At 32.2% G+C, this 26,618-nt stretch overlaps 1 long non-coding RNA gene across 1 annotated transcript; it reads left to right on the top strand.

Moving 5' to 3' along the window:
• The first annotated feature begins 1,977 nt into the window (after positions 1–1,977).
• Positions 1,978–26,400, top strand: LOC127875407 (uncharacterized). The gene is made up of 3 exons (XR_008047396.1): positions 1,978–2,725; positions 16,297–16,391; positions 21,305–26,400. It is a non-coding gene; the product is annotated as an uncharacterized LOC127875407 (long non-coding RNA).
• The last annotated feature ends 218 nt before the right edge of the window (positions 26,401–26,618 follow it).

Raw genomic sequence — 26,618 nt, 5'->3', positions numbered from 1 at the left:
TGCTAACTTCGTCAATCAATATTACTTAAATAACGGTATGGAAGACTATCCAAAAATAGAAAAGTATAAATGGAAAGACGCGCACAAGCAAATATTGGAATCAAACGCGTGCACGGATATTGACGAAGCGATCGATAAAATATTAAATTTAGTCAAATACGCTGCATCCGATATTAAGGTAAATTATAAAACAAACTATCTTAATGAAAAGGCCAGTTCAGTAAATCAACCGTGGTGGGATAGAGAATGTAACGCGTCTAAACAAACGAAGTACGCAGCATTAAGAAGATTCCGGTTAAGCAATGATATATCGGACTTTCAATACTACATATCACTCCGGGTTTAAAAATATGTGCTCTGCCAAAAAACCAGCGTATCAAACGACGAAACGGAACGAATTGGTTTTATCGCGTACTAAACCAGATTTGTTCTGGAAAATAATAAAAGGTAGTAATAAGATGAACAACAAAGTTTCTTGTTATATAGCTCCATTAGCATGGTAAGATTATTTTAAAAGCCTTCTTTGGAAAGACAATCAACCAAGTCTAAATGATATAAACCTAGAGGTTAACGAAACTGAAGAGGATCAAGATCAAATTTTAAACACAGAAATCACTAACGAAGAAATAATAAAAAGTATTTCAAAACTCAAAGATTGAAAATCGCAAGGGACCGATGGCCTTGGGGCGGAATTTTATAAAAGTACGATGCATCTGATAACACATTTATTTCGCGATTTATTTAATAAGATTCTCAATACAGGATTTTTTCCAAATACTTGGCGGGAAAGTATAATTCTGCCGGTATATAAGTCAGGCGCTACAGATGACCCCTCTAATTATAGAGGTATATCTTTAATTAATGTAATGTAAAAAATATTCTCCAATATCGTATACAACAGACTATGCAAATGGGCAGATTTAAACAATAAAATAGCGGAATCACAAGCCGGTTTTCGCAAGGGATATTCAACCATTGATAATTTATTTACTCTTCAATGCATGGTTCAAAAATATACGTGCAAACCTGGTGGTAGGTTTTATGTGCTTTGCGTCGATTTTCAAAAAGCATTTGATAGTTGGATTATTCCAGTGTAAATGTTGTCTGAATGGAATAAAACAACGTAACTTTAACTGATAATTTGGTGAATGAATTGATTATTGCCCAGGTCAATAACATCCACAATGAAAGAACAAATAACTTTTAATAATGAAAGCGATATTCCTATAATAGTTAACTCCCATTTAACCGAGTTGAAAAAGTAAATGTAAACAGGCGTAAGGCTCCGAAAACATAACAAACTTAAATTCAATCGAGATTTGTTCACAATTTTATAAAATTTGGAAATATTGATGTGAGTCAATAAATTATTATTTATTATATTATGCTTTCCGATGGTTTATAGATAACTATTAGTGAAATAAACTGATATTTCACTGTTTCAAACAGTGAAACATAACAGTGAAAATTATCGATAATGTTCATTGTTTTACCGGAACCATTTTTAGATATCTTTGGTTTCCCCATTGTTACCCCCAATTAAAAGTAAATTTTACGAAGGGAAACTACTCTGGATAGATTTTAATACAAACACGCTGAAGAGCCTCCTTTTAAAGTATGTTACCGGACTTACATTTGTATTATGTATCGTATATTTACGTGGATATGTATATCATTTAATTGACGATTCTTTGTTAAGGTAACGGATTTTAAATAAAGTATAATTATCGCATTACTAGACCTGTAGCAGTTACTTTAAGTTATTATGGTGGATCACAATTAGAAACTAGTACAAATCCCCATTTTTTCACGTTAACTAATGCTCACAAATTACTCGTACATTATCACATACACCAGTTATGAGTTGATTTTATAGTTAACCTTTCAAATAGCTGATATTTAAATGTCTTAACCAATGAAATGTGTCGTTGCGACATGGAGGTGACAAAAAGGCGCATTTTAGATCATGATGTGATCAGCTATTTGACGTGAGCGCTAATAAATATATATTTGAAATATATTTTGTTCGTTGCAGGGTTGTTTTTGTAACCACCCTGGTTTTCACGTATTGGGAATTGGCTGCAACATACCGCAACAAATATACATGAAAACCCATACGGTGACAATTGCGCCCAACGTTATTTAAAGACGAGAAGAAGTACTATAAACATCGACTGCGAATTAGGCTATATACAATCGTGGACCTCCTGGACGCAACCTACTGACTCGTTTTTGTAACGTATCAGATAATATCTGCGACTTTTGTCGAAAACGGTTCGGATGGTGTCATGTTACACGGCGTGTACAACCGGCCTTACTCGACTCTCAGCGCAACATTCCGACACCAGTAAACATATTCGACTATCGTCGACACACGGTTCAGATGTTGTCATAGTACACGGCTTTTACAACCGACGACCGTACCCGGACGCCAAGCGCAACATTCCGACACACGACGCCGGACGTATCCAGGGAGGAGGAGTTCTACCTAGAAAAAGACGGACGTTCTTTGCTCCAAGGATAACCCGATTGCGTGTCTTTCTTCCCCGGGGACATACATCTTCAATTGTGCGCATAAACATTTGAACGGACAGACTTCTAAATTCTGCCGATGACAGGGAGGATTCGCCGCGTATCGTGTTGGACAATTATTATTGGACTTAAAGTGACAAGTCAGGTTGTTTCCTGGATGTTTACGGATTGTAAATTCAAGTTCCACATACTGGTGAGCTACTCTTTTATATTGTATGATATTACATTTTTTCCGAATGCTTACTTAAACATGCAAAAATAGTCTGAACTTAGCATTATATTAACTGTTGTTAACAGTCTTGAACATTTAATTAATGCAGGAAAAATGACCGATTGGTAACGGTGTACGCCTTTTATTAGCGATAGTTGGTGATCAATTTTTCAGATCGTCGCAACATCTTTCTTTAATACAATTTTTAAATATTGAATTATGCATGACCTTTTATAGTCGTTTAGCTGAAAAATACCAAATAAAGACATTGGATAGCTTAACCTTAATGAAGAAAATGAACGAATCCGTAAACAAGTTTTCGTGTGAGACTAACCTGTGGTATTTTAAAAATCTGGTCTCAACACTATTTATTTTATCACATGCATATCAATACCAAATTTCAACGTCTATTAACTAACGAGAAAAGGTTAACCCATTAGTAAAATTATCAACAAATTATCTGTGGCCGTTTGAGAATCGTCTTGGTTATAAGATATTTAAGCTTCGTTTACGCGGTCGTGTGAGCACTGATCACACGTTCACCTGACTGAATCTCAATACACGCATGACTTAAAAGATAATTTATGTTATTAAGCGCTTTTTATAACTTGTTTTCGTACCAACGCATTAAACCGGTTCATTTTAGTCAGGATTAGGCATGTTGAACAATAAAAGTAAAAGCAATTTGCTACCTCAACATAAATCGAAACTCTTGTTATGTACCACACAAACACTTTTGCAAACTTAAAAGCTAACAGGCGACTTTCTTTAAAAAAAATGTTTAATTACTATAGAGGTCAATCTTTACAAAAGCAACTTTGAATAAAATTATCTTATTACTTGACATTTGATACTTCATCTTGCAAATCAGATGTGGGAATTTAAGAACATATCAAATATTTGTATTCACTAAAGCAACAACAACAACAACAACAACATTTATTTCGGCAATTAAGCTACAAATAAGCTTCTAGCCTACAATTAGATAAAGCAAATGGTAATTCTTCAGGTAAAGATTGCTGTGATTGTTAGTTGAATACAGAGGAAGAAAGATATTAGTATTACAGGTCAAAGATCGTGAATGTAATGTTAGTGCTTGATGGTCATTAAATATTTATTTGTTAACATAAACATAATATACCGAAATCGCTTTTTGGTATATTGAGAAAACTATTTAGAATATATAAATTTTACAATAGTGCATGCTTTTGGCATAATGAGAAAAACTATTTTTACTATCGATATAGTAAAACCAATATTTCACATATACAATGTAGTATTAATGGTACCAATATTTCACATATACAGCATAGTATAAATGGTACATGTTATCGATGAAAAATGTTGACTAATGTACATATATATACATTAACATAGTAAAACTAGTATTTCACATACACTCTCAACAAATAAAAAGATGTATGTTATCGATGCGAAAAGTTGAATAATGTACATATATACAGACAATTAGTTAAGTCAATTAGTAATTCAATTTTCATTGACGTTTGAAGCAATGATAATTATTTTATTTTTTTTGTCAGAAAGTTACATGCTTACGAGTTCTTCTCTTAGTCTACTTGCATCGTAAATATATTTTGCAATTTGAAGAAGTTCACAATTATTTGTGGTTGACATGAGCGATTTAAATTTGGTTAATGTTGGCCATCTTCAGTAATATGATTTGAAGTATTTTCTTCTTAGATGTGAGTATAGTGGGCATGTTAACATGAAGTGATATTCGTTTTCTATTAAATTTGTACAACATATTTTGCATTTTCGTTCTGCTCTCTCTATATTATAGTAACGTCCTTGTTCAATTTCTAGATTATGCGATGATAGTCTGAATTTACTTAGTGCTATTCTATATTTATTTTGTTTGATTATGTGCAAATACGGTTCAAATTCAAATTTGGTTTTAAACATACAATATGTGCTAAGTCTGCCAGGTTGATTAATGTTACTTAACCAATTTTGTTTAAATTGATCTAATATTCTAATTTTTATGCTCTCTAATGATATAGTAATACGTTCTTGATTAATCCATAAATTTGTTAACCCTAATTGTTCTAACATTTCTTTTATTTGTGAGGCCCAATTGTTTTTGTTATAATTGATTCCGTTGTCGGCGTCGTTTTTCAATAGGAGATAAACTTGTTTTAGAATACTATTTTCATTTAAATTTAAGATTTTTATCCAATATCGGAACATAATAATTTTTCTGTGTTCATGCATCGGGATCCTACCTAGTTCTCCGTATAATCCTACAAGATTGGTTGATGTTTTTACACACAATAATTTGCGTTGTTGTTGTTGTTGTTTGTTGTTGTTTATGTACACACTATTGAGAATTCTTACTCGACTATAAGAGCATGTTATAATTACAGCACATTTTAACTCATTTTTCAACGCAGTGCAGAATGGGCTGTGGCAAACATTATTCCCACTCCCTACCTACATGTTGTGGGGTATAATTTAAATAGTGTGTCATACTAAGTAGAGAATAGTTAATCCATTTTAAGGATTTGGGGACGGTATGTAAGAGTGGTTGATGTATTTCCGTCTCTTCAGAACAGTACATATTTCTATATAAATCTGTGGTGTTTATCTGTTGTCTGCTTTACGTCACTGCCCGTTCACATTAGATTGATGTGGTGTTTATCAGTTGTCTGCTTTACGCCACTGCCCGTTCACATTAGAGTGATGTGGTGTTTATCAGTTGTCTGCTTTACGTCACTGCCCGTTCACATTAGAGTGATGTGGTATTTATCAGTTGTCTGCTTTACGTCACTGCCCGTTCACATTAGAGTGATGTGGTTTTTATCAGTTGTCTGCTTTACGTCACTGCCCGTTCACATTAGATTGATGCTACACATGTACCTGGCAATATTGTCACCGTACTTTATACGTAAAAATAAAACAACGTAAAATACACCTACATCAGCCATAAAAACAACTTATTGTAAATCGAGGAGCTTTAATTGATTTGTGGAACATGAATTTTGCCAAACAGAACGTCGCAGCAAAAACTCAAAAAATATAACAAAAACTCATAACAGATACAACCATGAAAACAACTGAAACGACATTGTTACAATTCAAGATACTGGAGGTTCAAACTGGTTTATTTCAGTTCGAATATTCACGAGGTATGATCGCAATTTTAAATATTCTGTGTAAGGAACCTTCTTTAATATCGGCATAATAACTTAGTCCGTGATATAACGATAATAAGGTACAATGCTAAATTGCTATATTTTTAATTGAAATAATTATAAGTATTTGAAATATGTCAAGACTACAGTAATTGCATTTAATCATTTGAAAGGGTTTCTTAATTTGAAGGTATTTTATTTCACCAATGTCATGTAATTGGTTGTTGTTTATTCTCATGCACATGCTATTTTTGCGCTAAGAATATTCTTATTTGGTAGATGAATTATTTTACATCTAATTATAATTTTGCAGAGTACACAATGTTTCGTGTTTTACATTTGACATTTCGTGTTTTCTTCTTGGTTGCAATTTTATAACCGTCAACATTACATTTAGTATTTTAGTTTTGTTCAATTCATTCCTATCTGTTTATGTTGTTTCTATTCCCTAAGTGTATGTATTGCTACCGACTCCTTCTACATTATCATTCTAATTGTGCTATGGATATTTCTACACTGTTGCTACATGCTTTTGTCATTGTTGTTACCAATGGTGCTCCTGACGTTATAATCTGTTATTTCGGCTTATTTGCATCTCATACGTATTGTTCCACATTTTCAAACATATAAACGATAGAGTACACCAGGTGGTAGCATGACAGTTTTTACAGGATGTGTAACTTAATGATTAGATTTTATCTGCAAATACTAACTCTCAACGAACTTTTTCTATTGCATAGGGTGGCCAAAGATCAGTATGGTGTTCACTTGAAAGTATACAACTATTGTGTACAAACCGAACAGAATCTCATTTCAACGTAAGGTACCCGATTTCTAAAAGCACACTCTTCAAATTCTAAACATTTTGCAACTTTTTGAAGTTAAGTGCCAAAATGGTAATGCACATTGTATTTTAAGCTTGTCATTCAGTTATCCGTAAGTCATATTTCATTCACATTTTAACTTTGCGTGACATGATGAGCAACGAATAAAAAAAGCTAATATTTAGTTATACCAGTTGGTTTATATTCAATTATGACATATAACTTTTGAGTTTCCATTCACCAATATGTTACTTGACTGTATTTTCCAAAAGTGCCTTCATATGTTCAAATATTAACACTGTCATAAAATAATGGGCAAAATAATTGTGTGTCCCTATTTCCTCCGTTAAATAATAATTGCAATTGAATACGTGTATTACAGCAGAATCTATTCTTGGAAATATTAACTTTTGTTGACAATGGGTTGAAATATGAAATACGTCATGCAGAAAACAGTTTAAATTGTCTTTTATTACATAAGCAATTGGTATTTTGCCTTCCATAAACGAATGCTCACTACAAAAATAAACAATTATAATCTTTCTGATGTTTCTTTATTTCATTTTCTGTTCAGCTGTGCATTGAATAGTCTCCCGTCAAGCACAAAGTCATCTGTAGCATTTTTCCAAAGGGAAAATGGCATATATCTTCAAAGTATTGTAATATAAATAGTGCTTTAACTAATCATACCATGCAACAACAACAACAACAACAACTTTTATTAGCAAATAAGCATAATACAATGCTTTTTTTGCCACAAAACAAAAGTTACGCAGTGTGTATACTAATATATATACAATGATTTAAGAGAAGTTTACAAAAAGACAGTAATACATCAGTAATCAATATAATTATATCTTCAATTATTACACGAGGAAATTGTAGAATTATTTACTTATACAAACATATTCAATGAAAAATCAAATAACATTGCTGGCTATAGTCTTGCAAGAGTTAACAATTATAACTGATTGTCTATATTATTACAAATTTCATTAGCGTTAAAAATATATTTAGCGAGGTTTATAATGTCTTTTTTATTTGCCGACTGCATTAGAATATCAAATTTATTTAACGTTGGCCACCTTTGAAAATATGGTTTAAAATGTTCTTTTCTAATTTCTCTATATAGAGGACAAACAAGTAAAAAATGGTATTCGTTTTCTATAGCGTTTCCGTTGCACATCTTGCATTTTCTATTTTCGCGTAGTATGTTATTATACCGACCTCTTTCTATTTCCAGTTTATGTGACGATAATCGAAATCGTGTTAGTGATGTTCTGTATTTCTTATTTGTTATAAAATCAAGATATGGTTCTTACTCAAATGTGTTTTTAAATCTACAATAGCTCATGAGTCTAGGGGAATTATTTATCTCGCTATACCAGCTTTGCTTGAAGTTATCTAATAAACGTTGTGTAATTGTATTTAAGATGAATGTTTGATCTGTTTGATTTGTGATAGTAGTTTGATCTGCCCATATGTTGCTTAACCCAAGCTCGTCAAGATCGTTTTTTATGTGTGACGCCCAATTTCGATGGTTGTATGTGATTTTTTGTTGTGCATCATTAAATATTACATAATATATTGTTTTTGTGTTACTGTCATCACTCGATCTAAGTATTTTTAACCAATATCTGAATATATGTAATTTGCGTGTTATTAATAGCGGGTATCGTCCTAATTATCCATACATGCCGGCTAGATTTGTGGATTTGTTTACTTTTAAGAGTTTTCGAAGTAGTTTTGTATGTATTTTTTCGATTTCTTTACCCTTCGCAAATCCCCACACTTCTGCTGAATAGTGTAGGGCCGGTGTGACTAGTTTATCAAATAGATTTAATTGTTCGCGTGTTGAGAATTCGTATTGATTTATAATAGTGAATAGTCTATGTAGAGCTCTATTTCCGCGTTCTGCTAGTGTTCTGCTAGTGTTTGGGCTGCTCTATACCAATTACCATTCTTCAATAGTGTTATACCTAAGTATTTGAAGGATGTCACTATTTCTAATAATTCTCCGTAGAGGTAAAAGCTGTAATTTGTATGGCGATTACTTTTTTCAAAGATCATGACTTTTGTTTAAGATGTATTTATTATAAGTTGAGACGCTATGCAGTACTTTTCAATGTCTTTCAACATTGATTGTAATGATGTTGGTGATGTCGAAAATAAAACTTATCTGCGTATGATAACAAGAAAAACTTAATGTTGTTACTCGTTATAATTCCTTCGAGGTTTGAATTTATATTCTCTACAATATCATTGACGAACATTAAAAAAAGTATACTCGAACACGGGTCTCCTTGTTTTACTCCTGTGTGGGATGTTATATGATCGGATATTTGTGATTTAATTTTAACAGCTGCCTTAACAGAAGAGTACATAGCTCGCAACGCGGATACTAGCTACTAATTTTTTGCGATATCAGTTTTTGCCATAATAGTGTGCGGTTTATGCTATCATAGCATTTAGCATAATCAATAAAGACGCTGTATAGTTTTTGCCCTGAATTTAGTACTTTATTTATTAGACTGTTAAGTATAAAAATACAATCTACCGTACTTTTGTTTTTTTGATATCCGTATTGGAATTCAGATATTGATTTGTTCAATTCGCACCATTTAGTTATTCGGTTTAATAATACTTGTGAATAGATCTTTGATAGTATATTATTTAGGGTTATTCCGCGATAGTTTTCTGATTGATTTGGGTCACCACTTTTATAAATTGGTGTAATGTAACCTAGTCCCCAATCTTTTCAACAAAGTTTCGGAAAGATTATTATCTTTTGTACAAGCAGATTATTGACCATATATCGCACTTTGAGTTATTGACATGGTACTTTAGTCCTCAATACGTGGTGTAATTGATATTCTTAGTGTGTTGACATTACTAACGAAACATAATTATGAAGGTATTTTAATAACACTGTTATGGTCTCTTATAACAGCAATCAGCAATTATTTTGATCATATTGACAAGCAACAAACTGTTTCGCTTAACGCACGATCGAGTTTATCACGCTACTGTAGTAATGTTTAAATTTACTACTAAAGGCCACCGTTGAAATAACCTATTAAGATAATACCCGTGCGATCAATATCCTACAAACATAAAATATAAGGAAACAACATCGGTGTTTAAAGCAATTAAATAAATTTGTAAAAATCAAGACGTGATTACTATTTTGTAAATGAGGGAATTTTATTATAAGAAGTAAATTTTAATGTATTGATATATAATTCAAGTATTGAATAAAGCGATGATTCGTATAGAGTGAGAGTTGTCAACCCATACTTAAAGTTCGTATGGAATCATCAGTGATAATTATCCCTCCCAATATTAAGTTCCTATGTGGTATATTTCTAAAAAACATCATAAATGCACGTTCGAAAAAAAACTCCCAAACTAGTATCTTAAACTTTGCAAGATAGCTTTATTAGCTTTAATGCCTTCCTTAATGCGCATTCTGAATTCTGAATGTGCTTGAATTTTATGTAACCTAAGCAATAAAGCTATTAAAATTCTCATAACTCTGAAATTATATAAATATTTATATGCAGTATAAAGGTCTGTATGAAGGTCTAAAACTGGGCAGTCATTAACGGATGGGGACGCCGTTGTTTGCATGCGAAACACTGAATCAGCAGACGATGTATCGCATAAAGCAATATCTGGTACAATTTTCGCTAATTTGAACTTCTTACAATATGGCCGCGCCAAATGTCGTCGAAATTCAGACACAAAGTTCAAATTGGCAAATGCCGGCGCGCATGTTTACATATCTGCCATTAGATACACACGCAAACACACACACTAGCGAACATGTTTAAAGGGATCTTTTCACGCTTTGGTAAATTGACAAAATTGAAAAAAGTTGTTTCAGATGCGCACATTTTCGTTTTAGTTATGATAATTGTGAGGAAACAGTAATACTGAACATTTACCATGGTCTAATATAGCCATTATATGCATCTTTTGACGATTTTAAAACCTAAAAATTATAAAGCGTTGCAACGCGAAACGATTGAATAATTTGGAGAGTTCTGTTTTTGTCGTTAAATTTTGTGAAACTACGAAGATTGCTTATATAAGGTATAAAATACGTCAAGTACGTGTAATCGGCGGAATAGCTCAGTAGGCTAGAGCGTTTTTACTTCAGGACTCTGGCAGGACTCCAGGGGTCACTCGTTCGAAACCTGTTCCGGGCAATGTTCTTTTCCTTTTTTTAATTTTATTCTTGATTTTTTACTGGAGCTTTTACGATCCAATGTTTACATTTATCGATATAAAGCATTTAATGAATAAGTTAAAAAATGCCAAAATCTGTGAAAAGGCCCCTTTAAAAGGTTAAGCTCGATAAAACAGTGGGTAAAGATGCACATTACGCAAAGTTGAGAACTCTAATTATATTTGATATCGCTTGACAGTTTAGCAGTGTTATATTCGAATGTGTTCAAAGACATTGAACTGGATATGGAATTGTTATTGGAAGAACAATTTAGAAATAGCTTGCCTTTTAACTTTTCAACAAAAAGGTCTGAACAATTAACATCAAATTCGCACTGTTTTGATTAATTATAGGCTTTAAATTGTAATATAAAAACCACTCGTGCATCTGACTATATAATTATACAATTATGCTTTGCATGATCTTTAAGAAATTTCAAGAAATCGACATGTCATCTAAGACTCAAGACATTTGACTGTTTTTGATCAATGAAATTTGTTCACATTTTATGTTATGATGCGCTAATATTGTTTTTGAATTTATTAAACACGTATGTAAAACGCTGGCACAGAGATAAATAACGAGGCAATATTAATCACAAATTGAATGAATTCTTTTGATTACTCCAATTTTGATGTCTTCATTGAGAAAGTGTATCGTTATTGTTATAGTTCAAGGAAACACAATGACTTAAAAACCCTTCATACAATGCTGAAATAATAACAGAGTATAACATTAAAAGGTTATTGATTCTTTATTAGTTTATACCTACATGATTATCTTCATGCACCTTCAGAATTATAAAAATGAAACATCACTATTTTACACCAATAACATGAGGATTTAGGTTGACTCAGTAAAATAATATCTTAAGTACTTGCACAAAAGAACAGAATATTACTTTGATAGCAATTCTAGCTCACATAAGAGTATTTTGTCTCCAATAGTCGCACATCAAATCAAAGAATATATCTATTAGTTTAACTAGCATCAATTGATCATTGATCAAAACATATTATTTTTTGTATACTTGTAAAACCAGTAAATAAGAATATGTTTGTTTCTATATCCTTAATTCGGACTTTTATTTTAATACACAAGAGTGCGAAGCTTAAAACAATATCAAACTGTCACAGTAAATATTGGGAAAATCAAGCTATCTATTAATTACTTTTGTCAATAATGTCATTATTTTTCTAATATGCAAAACAGCAAACCCTACACAAGCAGCTCTTCTTAAAGATTCCACCTCACCAATCAAACTTGTAATATCGCACAAACCCAAGCCTATGTCGATATTTCAGACACGGTATCTTTATTCCCAAACCGAGTTCCACAGCCAACACAACCACCTTATAATGCCACTCAACGATCACTTTCTCAACAACCAATGTTTATATGGAAAAACAGCCAATCACACTCACTGTCAAAAACAATTACCTAACACTGAGTTCGCAAGTCAACAACCCGATCTCCATATGAAAATAATAAACAATCATATCAACCGCACATCCACGTGCATTTCTCTGCCATATAACCAGATCGAGTAACGATATTAACATTCTAATTGCCGCATTTGCAAATTAATATAAAATTAAAAAAAAAAAATATTTTTCTAATTCCTACGATAGCATAGAGGTGACCTTCACTACTTTTTTTTAAATTGCACTCCTCTTTTTTCTATCTCGTGGCCTCAACTTAGTAACTTGAGGCCACGACTTACTAACTCGTGGCTGTGTCGTGGCCACGAGATAGAAAAAACTTAATAAAAGAGGAGTGCAATTAAAAAAGCGCAGCGCAGTAAATAAAGGACGGGTGCATTAAACACAACATGAGAGAATTTTGGCTATCTCGAGATCCCGACTAAGCTAACTCGTGGCTTCTTGCTTGCTATACCATTATATCTTCTTGTATAGTATTATTTAGTTATACTATTAATGGGGCCTGTTCTCATATTTTGGCTTAATATGAAGTTGAATTTGAAGTTAATATTTGATAGATGTAAACATGGGCACTAAATAGCTCAAATATAAAACATAAATACAATCAAAGAAAGAAAAAAAGTAATCTTCAACTGGGCTCGAACCACTGACCCTTTGAGTAAAATACTGACTCCTACACCACATGACCACCCGTGCTCACGAATTGAAACGTTAATTTTATACTTTATATAAACACTCATCGTAATGTCACAAACTATAACGATAACAACAGAGCAACAGAGCTCTCCAAGGTTTTTTATTCGTTTTACGTTTGTAAACATTTACAATTTTCAGGTTTTAAATCGACAAAAGATGCATATAACTGATATTTTAGAGCATGGCAAATGTTCAGCATTACTAAGTCCTCGCAAATATCATAAATAAAACTAAAATTTGTAAGTTTGAAAAAGTTTATTTCAATTTTGTCAATTTACCCAAATGTTAAAAGGTCCCTGTTATTTCAAGCGGATTTTCTTAGTGTCCACTGTAAGGGCCATTTAAAAGTAGGGAGAGTTTTCGGTAACGAAATTGCGTTCCTTAATGTTTTAAGTTGATCGGATTTTTTTAAAAATTAATTATTTAATTATATCGCGATCTTTGGTAAGCAGACACATTGTCCCAAGGTTCGTTGATGATGTCTCATTTCATTGATGAAAACAAAATGCACATGTTGCTACAGGGAAAAACCTTTTGGTTTGTGGTTATTTTGTTATAGCATATTGTTAAGGGGAAAGCCTTTGCATAGCATGTGGCTACGCGTAAAAGGCTTTGTAATAGCATTCTATCCTAGTGAATGATTTGAGCATATCCTCTTCAAGAAATTTTGCGGTCACAACACATATAATGTCGTCAGCTTAAGTCACGCCGAAATAAGGCTGTGACAGACGTTCTCTTTGATAAAATCTAGTTCAATCAACCGAATACATCGTACAAAACACAAAACGTAACTGTAACCATCGACACCAATTTGCGTGTCATTTATGGAGAAAGGATCAAAACAAAAACTTGATATAAAAAACGCTATCAAACCGAAAGCAAAAGTTTTGAAAAGACTATTCGTTTTATCTTTGAGGTTTCAGAGATATACGGAGTATCACGAATGGTTAATAAGAAACGAGATCTACATTGTGAAGGTTTCCACAGATAGTCGATACATTTTTTTTAAATTCGAAATACTCGGCGTTGTCCATTGCAAAAACTTACCCATTTTAATTAGGCCGATTAATATTACCGATTTAATAGTAAATATGAAAAAAAGTTGCAATTCCAAGCGATCCGGAGGGTCAATGGCTTGGAGTTGTATTATTGCAGCTTAATATTTAACTATTTAAATCTTCCTATCTGTACACGTTACTAATTTCATTATCTCAGCTACCGGTACTTGAATTTTATTATAGTTAGCTATTTATGGATTCAAAGTACGATACGATAATAATCTCTGAAATAACAGACCCCAGTCTCGTTTTTGTATTCTCAGTTGCTCTGGAATTCAAATTGTTGATAATTTAGTATTTTTAATTCTAAGCAAGATATGACGCTTTCCCAATCTGCTGATCAAGTGTGCATCAATCGTCGTGTTGTGTATTCTGGACCCTCATACCACAAAGTCCATTATTTGCCTTCAGATTTTTTTATTTCTGTTTGAAATCCTTTAATATTATAGAACTATGGTTTCCGATTCGCTGGAAACAAATATTATATCACATCGGTCATGGTTTATGATTTTAAGTACAATTATATTGCTTTATTGCTTTAAATTTTAAATCTGCATCCATGTTTAAGCCATTAAATGTTCGATGTTAATGTGTTTTCATAGAAAAAACTTTAACTCGTTCTATCTGTGTCTCCGAAAATATTAAAAAAAACACACACAATCATCACAAAATCTGCACATAAAAATTAAGTTTCTGAATGTCACCTTTAGACCCTCTTGTTATGGTAGATGATGTATTTGGTGACATATTGTTTTAAACACATGAACTTGTTTCAACCGTGGTTAAGATATTCTCACAAAAACACTCTGACCATGTGTCATCCATATTGGATGAACGAAACGTGGTATGTGTAGTGATGACGAGCTCACGATGAACGACGCAGACCGTTAAGCGTCGGGTATAGATTTACCACAATATCCCTCTTCAGCGCGTATTGACTAGATGAGATTAATTAGAAGGAAAAACACGGTAAATGTTTAAAATTAGGGCAAATTAGGACCCGCGTATATATGTGCAACACAAACCAGAGATTGGCGTCCGTTAAAAAACTGTGCCTGTTTGTAATGGTTTAGTGCTTGATACTTTAACAATTAAGTCTCCAAGGAAACAGCCTCTTCTGAATTATGCAAACGGGAATTAAAATAAACTTCCCATTCGGTCGGATGTTTGAATACTAACGCTCTCAGGATATTGATCAGTATAGGCACCCCTTTCTTATCGTATTCATATCAACGGTCCTCGCGCTGCTTTCAATAAACTTCATTTGTATGTAAAAGAAATACTTGGGGGGATTACAAGACATGTAAATTCAAAACTTACTTAAAGCCTAAAATAAACGAAAACCCGATAATACAACGAGCGTGTCGGTTGAACATTTTCAATAGTTATTAAGGTCAATCTTCATGTCAACATAAATACGTTCGGTCAATCACGTCTTTCAAACCTTCAATTAGTCCTTTTATTTGCGACTTTCAAACCTTCAATTAGTCCTTTTATTTGTGACTACCATTTGTTCAAGGCTGAGCAAGCAAGTATCGCTGTTGTTGTTACGCTCTATATGTCAAATTTATTAACAATGCTGATCCTATAAAATTGGCTCATTGGATTTCAACTCGCAACTCGTTCGCTTTCTTTGACACAGTCCGAATTTTAAGCCAGTTCGTGTTTACGAATACGTGATAAATTATTTTCGTTTTTTCTTGTGGAAACAAATTGGATAATATGCACACAGTTTGGATTTAAGTAACATTCTTCCAAATCAGAAACGACGGTTTGTTTATACTTTTTATAAATCAATATTTAGTTCAATAAAAATTTCAAAGACAATAGAAAATACAGATTTTAATTATGTATAAAACAATACTAATGAAATCAACTACTCATACAGCTGCACGAAATATTCGACAATGGAGGCAACTGCTTCAAAAAGTGTGTTACAAACGCGTTTCCATGCATCTGCCTTGCATGCAATATAGATACGTTTATATTTAACAATATTCAAAGAACTTGCATAATAAATAAAACCAAAAATATAAGTATAAAAACCAGTGATGAGGTAAAGTCAAAATATACTACAACTCAACAATTACGGAATTGACATGTAAATTTCGTTTTTACTATTAAGCCATATATTCTTTCTTTATACACAGTGCCAACTTAATGGGTTCTGGAAACCAGGCCACGGACAGATGCATCTGTAACACCGACTATGTTCTCTGGGTCGACGGAAAATGTACTAAATCTAGTAAGTCGTTTCCTGATATGGATACTTCGATAGTGTATTCGTTTGAAAAATATATGGTAGACATCAATCATAAAGAACTAAGATAATTTATAGCATTTTAGATCTATCTCACCATGCGGTCTTCATTTTCAGTTGATAGAAACAAAACGTCTGTTGTAACTGCTTTTCCTTAACATGAATTATAATGGTGTTGCAAGAATGCAAGATATATATATATATATATATATATATATATATATATATATATATATATATATATATATATATATATATATATATATATATATATATGAGCTCACGATAAAATCCGTGACGATTGGAAGCTAAAGCTCGTAGGGTAGATAGCTTGCAACATGCAAATTGCTCTACTCAATATGCATGCCAGCCTATCTTTCTTCGGCGCAGCTGTATAGACAATCCCAGAATCGATAAATTGACCGCTGCCATATTGGCTATCACGTGACCCCGCCGCCATTTTGGTACTAAAGAATTTGACAAATAACAGCGATTTAGAACTTATCTGTCAAATTCTTCACGTAATAAGTAAGGCCGAACTTGCTGTTATTTTTAAGGAAATCCTTTCAGTTATGCCTTTTGCTTAAAACACAATTATTTCTTTATTGAATGTTATTATTCGAAGATAATTATTAAGGTTATTTTCGCATATAAAGTCTGATGAAAACTTTGTGAATTTTAAAGTTAATAGTTCCAGAGATGTTTTTTAAGCGAAATATTTTAAGATTTATTACCGAGATATACAATTTCTTTGAAAATCAGATATCTTCCTTTGATTAAAACGTTATACTTTCTTTATAAAAAAAGTATATACCGGGAAAGTTCCTGATATACTCACTAAGAAAATGTATACCATTCAATACCGAGACAGACTTTTTTAATAGTACATATCTTTGTTTTTCTAGAGATTTATTAATTCTTTAATAATACTGCTTATTAAAGTATCATTTTTAAGGTAATGTTAAAGCTCTAGCCGAAATAAAATTTGTGATTTTAACTAAAATTATTCCGGAAATATTTATAAGCGAAACTATGTAAGATTTCATGTAGTGGCAAACTTTTCTTATTAAAAAGTATATGGTCAAGTCTAAAACTTTGTTGTGTTTATTTAATATATTTTATTTAAAAATCGCTTTCAAACAAAAATCTCTTGCCGGAAAATATGTTTGTGATTTAAATGTACTAGTCCAGGTGATATTCATTAGCGAAAATGTGTAAGATATCAGAACATGGCAGGTTTTTTTAATTGCAATGTGAATATCTATTTTTGCTTATAACTTGATCTTTATTTTATCATTTAAATACCATTCTAATAGTAGAATCAAAGTCTGTAGCCTGAACAAACTGTGTTTGCTTTGTTCTTAATATTTACTTATGTGTTTACTTTCATATATATTTTACTTAATTTCTTAATACAATCTAAATTTACCATTAAAATGCTCAACATGACACTTACGTAGTCATACGTAAACTTAAATAGCCCCAATAATGTTCGCTACATTCCGTCAACGTATCGATTTATTTCTTAAATGTTCACTTTACAGTTAAGATTTGAAATAAACTATTAAAACAAGAACGCAGTGATGTTTTTCTTCGTTAATTACGGATTGTAAATTTAATTTAATTAATTAATGGTAAAATAAACACCATCTGCGATTGAGGAACGAAAGCATTCCCTCAGTGGGAGACGATGTCCCAATGGTGAATTAAAAGTGTTAATTGGTATGTCTGTGACACCATATGTGTAGATGCTGTTATAAAGATAAGATACCATGCCTCACATTCTAATAACATGGCAAATGACAATAAAGGCCTAATTCATGCTGAGTTTTATCAAGGTCGTAGATCTTCGTCTCAGGTTTTATGACTCTTTAACAATGCAGATGGACCTAATAAAAATATTTATTTAAAACATACGAACTGTTATATGATTATTGTATCGATAACAGAAGCCTTCTTAATCTTCAAATACATTTAATAAAATCGCGTCGTTGTTAATCAGTGCCAAGATGGCGGCGCCAGGGGCGGTAATCCGGGAGTAATCGATTTCTGGGATTGTCTATACGAAAGATGTCACCTGCACCTGACTTTGTAAGCGACCAATCAATTCGAATATAAAATTTCCCGCCGGTAGGCCTGAAACTTTTCGAAGTAAAAAAACGTGCAATCTACAAACAATTTCCACATTTACATTAATTATGTCATACAATCGACTTTATTTTTTGGGGAAGTATAGAGTACTAACAGGGATACTACAGTTCGTTTAGCAACGATGCTAACTTCGTATTGAGCATGTATCAATGTTATCTCTAATGATAATGCTTGAGAGATAACGCAGTTTAACACTCAACTCTCGACATCAATACAGTTTGTGAGTTCCCCTTTAGATTTAAAAGATTGTTAGCGCAAGAGAATTTCTACTTAAGGGCTGTTTTCTCATATTTGGTAATTACTACGATATTGTATAAATTTATATTACAAAATAAGTAGTGTAAGCATTAAAATTCACCATGAATAGTGCCAAATTAAAAAAATATGTATGGCGGGGAGACCCCTCCCGCACTTTCCTCGGTTGGCCCCCAGTCAAAAATTCCTGGGAACGGTCCTGCGATAGCATTTATATAACGATTTCCGTAACTGACCGCGATCTGACCTAGATGCCTTGCGGGTTGGCATGCAATGCATTTAAGTGAGGAACCGAGTCTACTGCTGGAACGACGGCTTGTTTTAATCTTTAAACATTTACGTGTTTTACGGTCTAATTCGAAATATATATATTGACGTGTTTTACGGTCTATTTCTAAACAATTTTAAATACATGTATTTTCATCTAAGCTTACACAACTTATTTTGTTATATAAATTTATGGAATATAACAAGTCAATCAGCACCTTCGTGAAGTATAAAGCTTTAAACATTGGTGTGAAATTCACACCAATGTTTAAAATATTAAATGCCAGAAATTTTTGACGTTTGATGAAGAAAGGAAGCAAACTTTGAAAATCAAAAACCTTTCTTAAGAAATGTATCATAAAGTATGACTGACATATAACCATTATACTATTTTCTCTTTGAATTCAAACCTCCTCAAAAGTTTCAAAGTAAATTCCTAATGAAATGTTTATAATCTACTACACAGTTTTTCTTTCCCCATCATTAACACGGATCAACTATCAAAATCGTCTACAACTGCGACATTAGATTGGACCTTTTTTTCTATAATAACCGTTTTCTAGTTTTTGACGGAAATATTTAAGATATTGAGCTGATTTTAGGTATGTGAGTCTACCTTCATGACCATCAGATAGTGTGGAATTCGTTTCGGACCATTGATATTTGGCGAAGTTATGGGCATTCAACTAAAAAATTTCTCTTTATACTATAAATCGTTTTCCTGACGTTTTTTTGCGAACTCTTTCTGAAATTGACCTGATTATAATGCCCCGGTCGGGTGGCATATAGCACGGTCCGGTCGGCCGGCATTTCATTTTCAAACTTTATTTTCGATATTGACTTTATATTTGGTGTGTAAGTCTACCTATATGACTTACGGATGAAGTTTGACTTTTATTGATCCATTGATTCTGAGTGAAATTATGGAATTTCAGACCGCGACACGAGACACACGAAGAAAAATATCGAGTATCGCTTCGTGTGTCTAGTGTTGCGGTCTGAAATTTGACCGCGATACACGAGATTCGGTTACTAGGGCAATATCTGAAAAATAAAATATCGTGCGTCGCCGCCGAGATTATAGATGACACTATCCGGATTCCGTACAATTGACTGATCAGGGATGTGTGTACAAGAAAACATAGCTTAGGGGCTTATCTCCAATGGCGCGTACAATAGCGCTTATACCCTTGTTTATCAGGACAATAAAACACATTTCCTATTTTGTATTGATTGAAAGTGTACAATGGGTCCTTTCATGAGCAGTAGGCCCATTATTAAAAAAATCCTTACTTGACGGCCAGCTGGGGGGGGGGGGGGACCTGGCCTGCGTACAGGCGATAATTGCGTTAAATATGTGCATTTGAAGTTAATTTTATCAGACAGATATAAAAGGAAGATATTCGGTGATATTATTGTGGTTTTCCAAGCATAGATTATAATGTATTTTCAACAATTGCAAGATACGTACCAGTTTTGATTATTTTAATTAGAAACATTCAACCATGTAGACCAATTTAATGAGCGTTATGATTGACGATACTATAAATAATGGAGTCAAATGACAATGTCCGTCAAACCACACAAACATATCTGTTCAAACGCGCGTATAAATATTTCAAATATGTTCGGATGATTCGTGTGTTGCCGGCTTACCTTTATGCTTTCTTGTGTATTTCTATTAGTTAAATATAGATTTCTGATCAATAAGAACTAATACAGCGAAATAAGCCACGAAATCTGGCGCAACACCCCATAATTGATGTGCGTGTGATGCAGCTATGAACTGCGAAGAAAAAAGGCATTCGCTATTTTTGATCTCATAGATATAACTTTTGATCGTTCATCAACACTGACCACAATCAACGCCGTATATCTTTTTTTTTAGATATTACTTGTTTTAATTAATGTTATGTTTTCCTGGTGATGAAATTAAAAACAAAAATAGAATCATCGCTTTTAACCAATTCCACTTGCAAAAGAATTAACCCAGTACTAAAGCGACCGACGTCACGGATGAATGATTTTATATTGCGCTTGCACAGAATGAAGTCAAATGATCATATTTACATTTTTAAAACAAATCTTTACGCAAAACTAAGATTGTCAAGTTTGACAAGTTTTGCATTGTGTCATTCACGCAAACTCTTTATTAATCAGTGTTGTACCTGGTATGTTAACATTTAACTTATTCTTCAAATTTATCGTGATCTGTTACTTTTCAGACGCAGCTGGTGTTGAAGCATCAATGACCCTTCTGCTGATCTGATTTCTAACAAAGAAGTTCTAAATTAAACGGACGACGCACAGATTCAACAACTCAGTTATATTTAACAGAAATGCCTCTTAAAATAATTAAAACCTTAATTATTTAGACTGAACCTAAAAGGATACATTTGTTAAAGATGAATATATAGTTATTTAAAAAATTGTTGAACATGTCAATTTCTAAATTTCATTCAACGAGTGTTTTAATTATTATTTAACTACAAGAAACAAACCATGTTGATGTGTATAGATCTGTAAATAAGTAATGTTCGTTTCAATTCGTCATGCATAAAATATGGAATACAAATAGAGCCTTAAAATCAAAAACAAAAAAATGATACAAATTAACATGTATTTTTTAACTTATGTTAAATCTGAGTAGTTTATTTTTAAGTACGGAGTTTCTTATCCAACGAGAAAAAAAATGTTAAAATGTTAAGAACCGATCTCCAAAGCATACATTATTATGTTTACGTAAACAGGTTTCAAAATTCAAGCAAAATCATTTGTTTTTAATGCAAGCTGTCGAAAAGGTACTTAAAAACAAACTATGAGGATCAGCTACAACAAATAATAATCATTTTGTAAAAATGTTTTTGTGTGAAGAACCTTAACCATATCTTGCTTGGGAAGTGCTGTGACTAATGCAGTTGATATTAGTTGTAAGGCCTAATGAAAATGATTAGATCTTTAAATCAGACATATATGATCTTGCAAGTATGGTTTGTATGATCACATAAACCTCTTTTTATAAACAAATTAACATGAAGTGTTTTTTTTTAACTTATGTTAAATCTTATAAGTGTATTTTTAAGTACATAATCTTATCCAGCGAGAAAAAAAGTATTCAAAATGTTATCAACCGAAGTCCAAAACATACTTTAATGTTTACGTAAACAGGTTTCTCGTTCAAGCAAAAACATTTGTCTTCATTGCAAGCTGTCGAAAAGGTACTTAAAAACAAACTATGAGGGTCAGCTACAACAAATAATAATCATTTTGTAAAAATGTTTATGTGTGAAGAACCTAAACCATATCTTGCTTGGGAAGTGTTGTGACTAATGCACTTGATATTAGTTGTAAGGCCTAATGAAAATGATTAAATCTTTAAAACAGGCATATATGATCTTGCAAGTATGGTTTGTATGATCACATAAACCTCTATTTATAAACAAATTAACATGTAGTGTTTTTTTATAACTTATGTTAAATCCGATCAGTGTATATTTAAATACATGGCAATATCAACGAGAAAAAAAGTAGTTCAAATGTTAAAAACTGATTTCAAAACATGCTTTATTATATTTACTTAAAAAGAATTCTCGTTCAAGCAAAACCATTTGTTTTCATTGCAAGCTGTCGAAAAGGTACTTTAAAACAAACTATAAGGATCTGCTACTTCAACTTATAATCATTTTGTAAAAATGTTTATGTGTGAAGAACCTTAAACACATCTTGCTTGGGAAGTGTTGTGACTAATGCAGTTGATATTAGTTGTAAGGCCTAATGAAACTGATTAGATCTTTAAAACAGGCATATATGATCTTACAAGTATGGTTTGTATGATCGCATGAACCTCTATTTATAAACAAATTAACATGTAGTGTTGTAGTTTGTTGCAGCGTATGTTAAATCTGATTAGTGTATTTAAGTACACGGCCTTATCCAGCGGGGAAAAAAGTGGTCAAAATGTTATCAACCGAATTCCAAAACATAAATTATTATGTTTACGTTAACAGGTTTCTCGTTCAAGCAAAACAATTTGTTTCCATCGCAAGCTGTTGAAAAGGTACTTATAAACAAATGGTCAGCTACATCAAATAATAATCATTTTGTAAAAATGTTTATGTGTGAAGAACCTTAGCCATATCTTGCTTGGGAAGTGTTGTGACTAATGCAGTTGATATTAGTTGTAAGGCCTAATGAAACTGATTAGATCTTTAAAACAGGCATGTATGATCTTGCAAGTATGGTTTGTATGATCGCATGAACCACTATTTATAAACAAATTAACATGTAGTGTTGTAGTTTGTTGAAGCGTATGTTAAATCTGATTAGTGTATTTAAGTAGACGGCCTTCTCCAGCGGGGAAAAAAGTATTCAAAATGTTATCAACCGAATTCCAAAACATAAATTATTATGTTTACGTTAACAGGTTTCTCGTTCAGGCAAAACAATTTGTTTCCATCGCAAGCTGTCGAAAAGGTACTTAAAACAAACTATGAGGGTCAGCCACAACAAATAATAATCATTTTGTAAAAATGTTTATGTGTGAAGAACCTTAACCATATCTTGCTTGGGAAGTGTTGTGACTAATGCACTTGATATTAGTTGTAAGGCCTAATGAAAATGATTAAATCTTTAAAACAGGCATATATGATCTTGCAAGTATGGTTTGTATGATCACATAAACCTCTATTTATAAACAAATTAACATGTAGTGTTTATTTTATAACTTATGTTAAATCCGATCAGTGCATTTTTAAATACATGGCAATATCAACGAGAAAAAAAGTAGTTCAAATGTTAAAAACTGATTTCAAAACAAGCTTTATTATATTTACTTAAAAAGATTTCTCGTTCAAGCAAAACCATTTGTTTTCATTGCAAGCTGTCGAAAAGGTACTTTAAAACAAACTATAAGGGTCTGCTACTTCAACTTATAATCATTTTGTAAAAATGTTTATGTGTGAAGAACCTTAAACATATCTTGCTTGGGAAGTGTTGTGACTAATGCAGTTGATATTAGTTGTAAGGCCTAATGAAAATGATTAGATCTTTAAAACAGGCATATATGATCTTGCAAGTATGGTTTGTATGATCGCATGAACCTCTATTTATAAACAAATTAACATGTAGTGTTGTAGTTTGTTGAAGCGTTTGTTAAATCTGATTAGTGTATTTAAGTACACGGTCTTATCCAGCGAGGGAAAAAGTGGTCAAAATGTTATCAACCGAATTCCAAAACATAAATTATTATGTTTACGTTAACAGGTTTCTCGTTCAAGCAAAACAATTTGTTTCCATCGCAAGCTGTTGAAAAGGTACATATAAACAAATGGTCAGCTACATCAAATAATAATCATTTTGTAAAAATGTTTATGTGTGAAGAACGTTAACCATATCTTGCTTGGGAAGTGCTGTGACTAATGCAGTTGATATTAGTTGTAAGGCCTAATGAAACTGATTAGATCTTTAAAACAGGCATATATGATCTTGCAAGTATGGTTTGTATGATCGCATGAACCACTATTTATAAACAAATTAGCATGTAGTGTTGTAGTTTGTTGAAGCGGATGTTAAATCTGATTAGTATATTTAAGTAGACGGCCTTCTCCAGCGGGGAAAAAAGTATTCAAAATGTTATCAACCGAATTCCAAAACATAAATTATTATGTTTACGTTAACAGGTTTCTCGTTCAGGCAAAACAATTTGTTTCCATCGCAAGCTGTCGAAAAGGTACTTAAAAACAAACTATGAGAGTCAGCCACAACAAATAATAATCATTTTGTAAAAATGTTTATGTGTGAAGAAACTAAACCATATCTTGCTTGGGAAGTGTTGTGACTAATGCACTTGATATTAGTTGAAAGGCCTAATGAAAATGATTAGATCTTTAAAACAGGCATATATGATCTTGCAAGTATGGTTTGTATGATCACATAAACCTCTATTTATAAACAAATTAACATGTAGTGTTTTTTTTTAACTTATGTTAAATCCGATCAGTGTATTTTTAATACATGGCAATATCAACGAGAAAGAAAGTAGTTTAAATGTTAAAAATTGATATCAAAACATGCTTTATTATATTTACTTAAAAAGATTTCTCGTTCAAGCAAAACCATTTGTTTTCATTGCAAGCTGTCGAAAAGGTACTTTAAAACAAACTATAAGGGTCTGCTACTTCAACTTATAATCATTTTGTAAAAATGTTTATGTGTGAAGAACCTTAAACACATCTTGCTTGGGAAGTGTTGTGACTAATGCAGTTGATATTAGTTGTAAGGCCTAATGAAAATGATTAGATCTTTAAAACAGGCATATATGATCTTGCAAGTATGGTTTGTATGATCACATAAACCTCTATTTATAAACAAATTAACATGTAGTGTTTTTTTAACTTATGTTAAATTCGATCAGTGTATTTTTATTACATGGCAATATCAACGAGAAAGAAAGTAGTTTAAATGTTAAAAATTGATATCAAAACATGCTTTATTATATTTACTTAAAAAGATTTCTCGTTCAAGCAAAACCATTTGTTTTCATTGCAAGCTGTCGAAAAGGAACTTTAAAACAAACTATAAGGGTCTGCTACTTCAACTTATAATCATTTGGTAAAAATGTTTATGTGTGAAGAACCTTAAACACATCTTGCTTGGGAAGTGTTGTGACAAATGCAGTTGATATTAGTTGTAAGGCCTAATGAAAATGATTAGATCTTTAAAACAGGCATATATGATCTTGCAAGTATGGTTTGTATGATCGCATGAACCTCTATTTATAAACAAATTAACATGTAGTGTTGTAGTTTGTTGAAGCGTATGTTAAATCTGATTAGTGTATTTAAGTACACGGCCTTATCCAGCGGGGAAAAAAAGTAGTCAAAATGTTATGAACCGAATTCCAAAACATACTCATATGTTTACGTTAACAGGTTTCTCGTTCAAGCAAAACAATTCGTTTCCATTGCAAGCTGTCGAAAAGGCACTTAAAAACCAATGGTCAGCTACATCAAATAATAATCATTTTGTAAAAATGTTTATGTGTGAAGAACCTTAACCATATCTTGCTTGGGAAGTGTTGTGACTTATGGACTTGATATTAGTTGTAAGGCCTAATGCAAATGATTAAATCTTTAAAGCAGACATATATGATCTTGCAAGCGGGTTTATATGATCACATAAACCCATTTTTATTAAAACTCGTGTTTTTACTGGCTTTTTGTGTGCGTTTGACTTTTTTAACATATAGTTTAGCCATGCCATTATGTTACTTTTTTGCTTTGTATTGTTTTCTTTTTTAAGATAGTATACTTCTTTTGCATAAATAAAGGATTTTTCTTTGTATTTTTTTCTTGTTTATTTGAATCTCCACATATCCAGACACACATAGTTTCTTTAACAATTGACTTTAAAACCCTCCGGCAATGTACAGAAATTTGAATATTTAATTGATTAATTGCAACCTGTACACGGCTATTTCTGTCTGACAAAACATTCTTACATGATGTACAGTTCAATCTTTTTTCTAGAAGTATGATGACC

The sequence above is a fragment of the Dreissena polymorpha genome, chromosome 3, assembly GCF_020536995.1.
Source record: "Dreissena polymorpha isolate Duluth1 chromosome 3, UMN_Dpol_1.0, whole genome shotgun sequence".
NCBI classification, from domain to species: Eukaryota; Metazoa; Mollusca; class Bivalvia; order Myida; family Dreissenidae; genus Dreissena; species Dreissena polymorpha.
Note: the sequence above shows the minus strand (reverse complement) of the source record. Positions and strands in the feature narration are given on the sequence as shown.